Source organism: Hyaena hyaena, unplaced genomic scaffold (genome assembly GCF_003009895.1).
Source record: "Hyaena hyaena isolate Hyena2069 unplaced genomic scaffold, ASM300989v1 scaffold_1146, whole genome shotgun sequence".
Lineage (NCBI taxonomy): Eukaryota > Metazoa > Chordata > Mammalia > Carnivora > Hyaenidae > Hyaena > Hyaena hyaena.
Window position 1 is genome coordinate 172,000 of NW_024081775.1, and position 8,584 is coordinate 180,583.

Below are 8,584 nucleotides of genomic sequence, written 5' to 3' on the forward strand. Positions count from 1 at the left end.
AGGCCTGAAGGCCCACCCCTAAGGATTATAAATATGGATTCACAGTGTGAAATTATGAGGATTTTCGCTTGATTCAGGATGATTAAAAGCTGGTTTGATGACACCCATTTTTTTCCACTGCAGATTCTCTAAAGCAAGGCTCAGAGTCCCATACTTTCTTCTTATACTTGATGATTTACACAGAAAAATGCCCATAGGCGATATCATGACCTCATCAATACCAACACACTGTATGTAATACAAATAGAGGTGATATGATTAAAAAGATTAGAGGTAACTGATGCCTAGGGAGCAGAGTTCCTTGCTGCCAAGAGGAATCAGGGAGCCAGCATCAATCTCTTCATCTTTTTGCAGTTCACTTCCTTTGGGACAGGAAGTCTTTCCACAGGAAGCTTTCCTTCAATTTCCTTATTTAGAAATGGTCCTTGACTGACCCAGACAGAGAGTTCTGAGTAATAGACCATTTTGAGAGTTGTAACAGTCTTGCCTTTGGACCCTCTCTCTCTCCTCAGTTCAGGGAGACCAACACACAAAAGTTCGCTCTTTCTTCTCTCCACCTGAGACACAAATGTGAATGATAAAGGACATAATGCTACAAAAGATAGCTGGAGTGGGGGAGAGAGGCACATGACTTTTCCCATATGTTTCTACACATAAGTTTAAAAACACTGACATATTAATGAAAGAAGATGTTGCTTGAAGGATAGCTCATACACAGTGTAGTTTCAAGGATTTAAACTCATGGCTTGTTTAAATATGCTTCTGCACATAAGTTTACCAGCAATTATGTCTTCATGAAAGGAAATGTTAGTGGGAAGATGCATTATACACACTGTCTCAAAAAAATTCAAGATGAAACCAAAGCTGCATTTTTTTTCTGGAGTCTATAGGGGAGAATCCATTTCCTTGATCTTTCCAGCTTTTAGAGGCTGCCCATAATCCTTGGCTCATGGGCTTCTTCCTCCATCTTCAGAGTTGGCCGTGTTGTATGGAGTCCTCATGTTGCTATTTTTCTTCTCCCTTTTCTGTATCCTTCTACTTTTAAGGACTTGTAGATAACACTGGGTTCATCTGAAAATTCCAGGATGCCACCTGTATTTTAAGGTCACTAAATTAGCAGTCTTAATTTCATTGGTGACCCTAATTCCTGTTTTCCATGTAACTTAATATGTTTACAGGCTTTAGGATTAGTACCCAATTTTATGGGTCCATCATTTTGTCTGCCACATTCAGAAAACATATGTTGTGTGATATCAATCCTTAAAAAATTTTGAGATTTGTTTTTTGGCCAGAAATATGGTGGTTCTTGTTGAATGCTCCATGTGTGCTTGAAAAGAATGTGTTTTCTGTTGTCTTAAAGATGGAATGTCAATTAGGTCAAGTAGAATATATCCTTAATTGACTTATCTGTCTACTTATTACCAAGAGAGGAATGTTGAAATTTACAATTAAAATTGAGAATTCTTGATTTCTACTTTTAGTTCTATCAGTTTTTGCTTCATATACTTTGAAGCTCCAATTTTAGCTACATACATGATTAGAGTTATTGTGTTCTCTTGATGAATTAACTTTTTGTCATTATGTAATATTCTTCTTTATATCTGGCAATATGTCATGTTTTGAAAACCACTTTGAGAATAACATAGCTCCTGTAGCTTTCCTATGATTCATTTCAATTCTGTTATCTGTGTCATTATTTTTAAAGTAGATTTCTTGTATGGAGTATATAGTTGGTTTATCCTTTTTTAAATCTATAATTTGAAAACTTTGCCTTTTAATTGAGGCTTTTAAGCCATTTGTATTCAATAGAATTTTCTATATGCTCACACTGAAATGTATTATCTTATTTTCAAAGTAGACTTTTTTTAAAATTTAAATTCAAGTTAAATAATATACAGTGTAGTCTTGGCTTCAGGAGTAGAACCTCGTGGTTGATCTTTTACTTGTGAAACCCAGTGCTCATCCTGAAAAGTGCCCTCCTTAATGCTCATCACCTTTGGGGGATAATGGTATGCCAGTGTAAGATTATTAATTGTAATAAAAACCACTCCAGTGTGGGATGTTGATAGTAAGGGAGGTTGGGGCAGAGATGCGGGGATAGGTAGTTTCTGCCCCATTTTGTTGTGAGTCTAAAACTGCTCAAAAAATGTAAGTCAACTTTGGCAACAAAATGGAGCAGAAACTCTCTCCTAACCTCTCTCCCAACCCCTGGTATAACCATTGGTCCCCTCATCATCTCTTTTTATCGGAATGTCAAATAGTTATAATCATACAGTATGTACCCTTTTCACTTAGTAAAATGTACTTAAGATTCCTCCATGTCATTTCATGACTTGTTTGCTCTTTTTTTTTTTTTAATTGCTGAATCAGATTAGTTTGGTTTTTTTTTTTAAATTTTTTTTTTATGTTTTATTTATTTCTAGGAGAGAGAGAGAGAGACAGCGCGAGCAGGGGAGGGTCAGAGAGAGAGGGAGTCACAGACTGAAACAGGCTCCAGGCTCTGAGCTGGCAGTCAGCACAGAGCCCGACGCGGGGCTCGAACCCACGAACCGCGAGATCATGACCTAAGCGAAAGTCGGACGCTTAACCGACTAAGCCACCCAGGTGCCCCTGAATAAGATTAGTTTGGATATGCCACAGTTTACTTACCTGTTTACCTCCTGAAGGACATCTTGATTGCTTCCAAGTTTTTGGCAATTATGAATAAAGCTTCTATAAACATTAGTGTGCAGGTTTTTGTGTGGAGATGTTCTTAGCTCCTTTGGCTAAAAACCAGTATGCATGATGATTAGATCATAAGGTAGGTGTATGTTTAGTTTTGTAAGAACTGCCAAACTATCTTCCAAAGGGACTGTGCAATTTTTCATTTTCACCATCAGTGAATGAGAATTCTTGTTGCTCCAGAGCATGGCTGGCATTTGGTGTTGTCGGTGTTCTGGATTTTGCCCATTTTAATAGATCTGCACTGATACCTCATTGTTGTTTTAGTTTGTATTTATATGATGACATATAATATGGAGCATATTTTCATATGTTTGTTATCTGTAGAAGATATATCTGTTGTGTCTTCCTTGATGAGGTGTCTGTTCAGTTTTTTAATCTATTTCTTGTTGTTGAATTTTAAGAGTTCTTTGTATACTTTGATTAACAGTCCTTTATCAGATGTGTCTTTTGCAAATATTTTCTCCTAGTTTGTAAACTATCTTCTTGCTCTCTTGGCAGTGTCTTTTGCAGAGCCAAAGTTTTTAAATTTAATGAAGTCCAGTTTACTATTTCTTCCATAGGTTGTGCCTGTAATGTTATATTTAATGTCATTGCCATATATTTAAAAAGTCACTAGATTTTTTCCTGTTTTTCTCAGTAGTTTTATAGTTTTGTGTTTGCATTTAGGTCTGTGATCCATTTTGAGTTAATTTTTATGGAAGGCATAAGGGCTATTTTTTATACATTCCATGTTTTCTTTTTCTACACTCTTTTGAGTTAGCTCAATATTATTATTTCATTTTATCTATATTATTGGTTTATAAACTATATGTTTCTGTTTCATCTTAGTGGTTGCTCGAGGGTTTAAAATATAAATCTTTAATGTATCAAGTACCCTCAAATAATATTATACATCTTTTCAGTGAAAGAACATTTTATTTTATTAAAAAAATTTTTAAATGTTTTATTTATTTCTGAGAGAGAGAGAGAGACAGTGTGAGCAGGGGAGAGTCAGAGAGAGAGGGAGACACAGAGTCTGAAGCAGGCTCCAGGCTCTGAGCTAGCTGTCAGCACAGAGCCCGACATGGGGCTTGAACACATGAACCATGAGATCATGACCTGAGCTGAAGTCGGACACTTAACTGACTGAGCCACCCAGGCATCCCTGAAAGAACGTTTTCATAAGATATTTTCATTTGTTCAATCCTTTGTGTGATTTTTTTCATATATTTTGTTTTGATGTATTTTATAAACTCTACTATATGATATTTTTTTCTCTAAAAAGTGACTTATTTTTAAAGAGATTGAAAAAACAAGAAAAATAGTTTTTATATATGCTTATATAGTCACAGATCTGGTGCTCTTTATTCCTTTGTGATTCCATATTTTCATCTGGTGTCACTTTCCTTCTTAGAAACTTCCTTTAAGCATTCTTGCAGCCAAGATCTAATGGCAATTGACTCTCTCAACTTTTGTTTGAAAATCCTCATTAATTTACCTTCATTTTGGAAGATAGTGTCACTGGGTATAGAATTCTAGTTTTCTTCCAGCATTTTATTCTCTTTTCCTTTCTTGGAGAGTTTCTAATGAGAAATCGGTTTAATTATTGTTTTTGTTCCTCTGTATGTCATGTTCTTTCCCTCACCCCTCAAATGCTTTAAAGATCATCTCCTTATCACAGGTCTTAGCAATTAAATTATGGTGTTCCTTGTTATATTTCTTTCTGTTTATTATTTTGGGCTACACTGAGACTTTTTGACCTGCTTTTATAATTTTTATCAAATTTGGAAAGTGTGTGGCTACACTTCCTTTAAACCTATTCTGTCTTTTCCCTTCATTGTGAGACTGCGGTTACAATTATGAGAGCACTTGATATTGTTCCACAAGTCAGGAGCTCAGTGTTTCTTCATTATCTTTTCCTTTGTGTGTTTTATATCTAATAGTTTTTCTTGTTATATCTTCAAGTTCACAGATCTTTTCTTCTGAAGTCCATAATCTGTTAATCTCATCTGGTATATTTTGTATTTTGGGCCCTTCATTTATTTTTGTTTTGTTTAATTTTGATAGTATCATTTATGTCTCCTCATTATGCTCATGTTTTCCTCTATATCCTTTTCTTTCTTTTTTTTAAATTAAAGTATGATTGACATACAATATTATATTAGTTTCATTTGTACAACCTGACAGTGTGAACAGGGGAGGGTCAGAGAGAGAGGGAGATACAGAATCTGAAACAGGCTTCAGGCTCTGAGCTAGCTATAGGAACAGAGGCTGATTCGGGGTGGGGGGGATGGGGAGGGGAGGAGGAGGCTCAAACCCACAAACCTTAACATCATGACCTGAGCCAAAGTCAGACTCTTAACCAACTGAGCCACCCAGGTGCCCCTAGTTTCAGGTGAACAACATTTATATGCATTATGGAGTTGTGACCACCATATATCTAGCTTCCATCTGTCACCATATAATGTTGTTACATATTATTAACCATATTCCCAATGTTGTACATTGTATCCCTGGCTTATTTATTTTCTAACTGGAAGTTTATACTTTTAATCTCCTTCTCCTATTTCACCCATTTTGTCCTTCCCTCCCTATGGCAACCACCAGATTGTTCTCTTTACCTATGTCTATTTCTGTTTAGTTTCATTTATTCCTTTTTTTTGTTTTGTTTTTAGATTCCACATATAAGCGAAATCATATGGTATTTGTCTTTCTCTGCCTGACTTATTTCACTTAGTATAATACACTCTAGGTCCACCCATATTGTTTCAAATGGCAAGATTTCATTCTTTTTTAATGCATGAGTAATTTTCCATTGTATACATACATTATATATATATATATCTATATATATCTTTTTTACCTATTTATGTATCAGTAGACACTTAAGTTGCTTCCGTATTTTGGCTTTTATAAATAATGCTGCAATAAACATAGGGGTACTTATATCTTTTTAATTAGTATTTTTATACTTTGGATAAATCCCCAGAAGTGGAGTGGTTGGATCACATGGTAGTTTTGCTATTTAATTTTTTTTTATATTTTTATTTATTTCTAGGAGAGAGAGAGAGACAGCATGAGCAGGGGAGGGCCAGAGAGAGAGGGAGACACAGACTCTGAAACAGGCTCCAGGCTCTGAGGCGGCAGTCAGCACAGAGCCCGACGCGGGGCTCGAACCGACGAACCGCGAGATCATGACCCAAGGGAAAGTCGGACGCTCAACCGACCAAGCCACGCAGGCGCCCCTCTGCTATTGAATTTTTAAAGGAACTTCTGGGGGCACCTGAGTGGCTCAATCAGTTAAGCATCCAACCTCAGCTCCGGTCGTGCTTTCACAGTAGTGAATTTGGGTACCACATTGGGCTCTCTGCTGTCACCACAGAGCCTGCTGAGGATCTTCTCTCACTCTCTCCTCCCCTGCCCTCCCTTCCCCTCCACTTCCCTCCCCTCCCCTCCCTTCCTCTCCCCTCCAGGCCTCTCCCTCTTCTCTCCTTCCCTCCCCTCCCATTTCTCTTCTCTTTTGTCTCTCTCTCCCTCAAAATAAATAAATAAATAAATAAATAAATAAATAAATAAATACACAAACAAACAAACCTAAAAAAAGGGATGTCCATACTGTCTTCCATAGTGGTTGAACCAATTTACATTCCCACCAATAGTGCGCAAGTGTTTCTTTTTCTCCAAATCTTTAGGAACAATTGATTTTTTCCTCATCTTTTTTTTTTTTTAATATTAGCCATTATGACAGGTATGAGATAATGTTGAATTGTGTTTTGATTTGCATTTCAAGAGAAATGCCATTTTCATTTTCTTATTGATTAGTAATGTTAAGCATCTTTTGGCATTTCTGTTAGCCATCTGTATGCATGTCTTCTTTGGAGAAATGTCTATTCAGATCCTCTGCCTACTTTTTAATTGTTTTGTTTAGTTTTTGATATTGAGTTGTGTGAGTTCTTTGTGTATTTTGGAATATTAACCCCTTATCAATTACATCATTTACAAATATCTTCTCTCATTTAGTATGTTGCCTTTTTCATTTTGGTGATGGTTTCCTTCACTGTGCAAAAGCTTTTTTGTTTGATATAGTCCCATTTTCTTATTTCTCTATATGTTTTAAAAGCTGAGGATACTTATAATAGCTATTTTAAGAGCTTTGTTCATTTTATTATTATTTTCATCTGGATCTGTTTTTACTGATCATGAGTCATATTTTCTAGCTTCTGTATATAGCTTATAATTTTGATTTGGTGCCTGACAGTCACCCTCCTCACTTACTGTGAATTTTTTGTTGGAGAGTGTAAAATTTTGCTATGTTCTTTTCAGTGTTGGATTTAAAAATGTCATCCAGTTAAATTTTGGGGGATCAGTATGATTGATTTGAAGCTTGCTTTTATGCTTTGTTAGTGAGGATATTGAGCATCTTTTAGTCTAGGGCTAATGGAGTTCCATTTCTAGGAGATACACTTTTGAGTATTTCACTAAGAATTATGAGGTGTTTCCACTCTGACTGAATATAAACTTGGCCTAGCCCTGTGCAATCTCTGAAAATTATCTACTCATCTGGGGTTGGAGTGGGGTAGAGTTTAGGCCCTATTACTCTATCATGGTCAGGGATAGAGGTCCTATAGGATATTTTTCAATGATGAATTCATTGTCTTCAATGAGTTTAATGCTATTCAGATTTTTTTAATTTGCTGTGTCAATTTATGTATGTTTTTTGAAAGAATTAGTTCATTTCCTCTAAGTGATCACATTTATTTGCATACGATTGTTCACAATATCTCATTATTATTCTTTAATATCACTAGGATCTGTAATATCTCATCTTTGCTTTCCAGTATTGATGAATGTGGGGCCCAGAATGCCTAGAAAATTTTTCTCTCAGTTCTCCTCCTCTATCATGCTCCCAGACTTCTGCAGGTCCTGTACACTTGTGCCTCAGTGAGATGGGTCTCTCTCATCCCTTCTGCTTTTCTCCTAATATTCCTCATGGGCAAATTTATCCAGTTTTATTTAAGAAATAATTGACATACATCATAGTATAAGTTCTAGGCATAAAGTATGATGGTTTAATTTACATATGTTGCAAAACAGTTACCCCATCATTTAACATCTATCATCTCGTATAAATAAAACAAAAAGAGAGAAGAAAAGGAACAAGAAAATAATTTTTTCTTGTGTTGAGAACTCTTAGCGTTTATTCTCAGCAACTTGCCAGTATATCATACAGCAGTGTTACTACAGTCATCATGTTGTACTTTACATCCTTTGTATTTCTTCATCTTATAACTGGAAGTGGATACTTTCTGATCACCTTTATCCACCTCCCCACACTTATAACCAAAATCTGATTTATTTTCCTATATTTTTTAAAAGATTCCATTTATAAGTGAGGCTATACAGTATTTGTCTTTCTCTGACTTATTTTGCTTAGCATATAACTTCAAGGTCCATCCATATTGTTTAAAATGGTAGGATTTCCTCATTTTTTGTAGCTGATATTCCATTGTAGATATGCAGCACATTTTCTTTATCCATTGTTATTTTTCTGGACACTTAGATTGCTTTCTTGTCTTGGCTACTGTAAATGACGCTGCAGTAAACATGGGGGTGCAGGTATCTTCTCAAGCTTGGGTTTATCACCAGATGGAACTCCTGAACATTTGCTGAAGACCTTTGGGAAAGGAGCAGATTTTTCTTGTTTAGTTCTCCTAGGGGTTCTAAAGTCTCATGTCATCCCCTAATTGATATTTAAAGTTTAGTTAAAATTGTAGCTGCTTTTTTCTTAACCTGTGTCCAAGGTGGCTTCCTTCTACTCTCATATCTATACCAAAGACACAAGCAGCCAAGAAGGTCAGCATTTTCTGGATTATGGTTCTTT

The 8,584-nt window shown here is 35.9% G+C and overlaps 1 pseudogene; it reads right to left on the reverse strand.

Annotated features, from left to right (window-relative positions):
- Positions 1 to 267: 267 nt before the first annotated feature.
- LOC120224256 lies at positions 268 to 465 on the reverse strand (annotated as a pseudogene).
- Between the last annotated feature and the right edge of the window lie 8,119 nt (positions 466 to 8,584).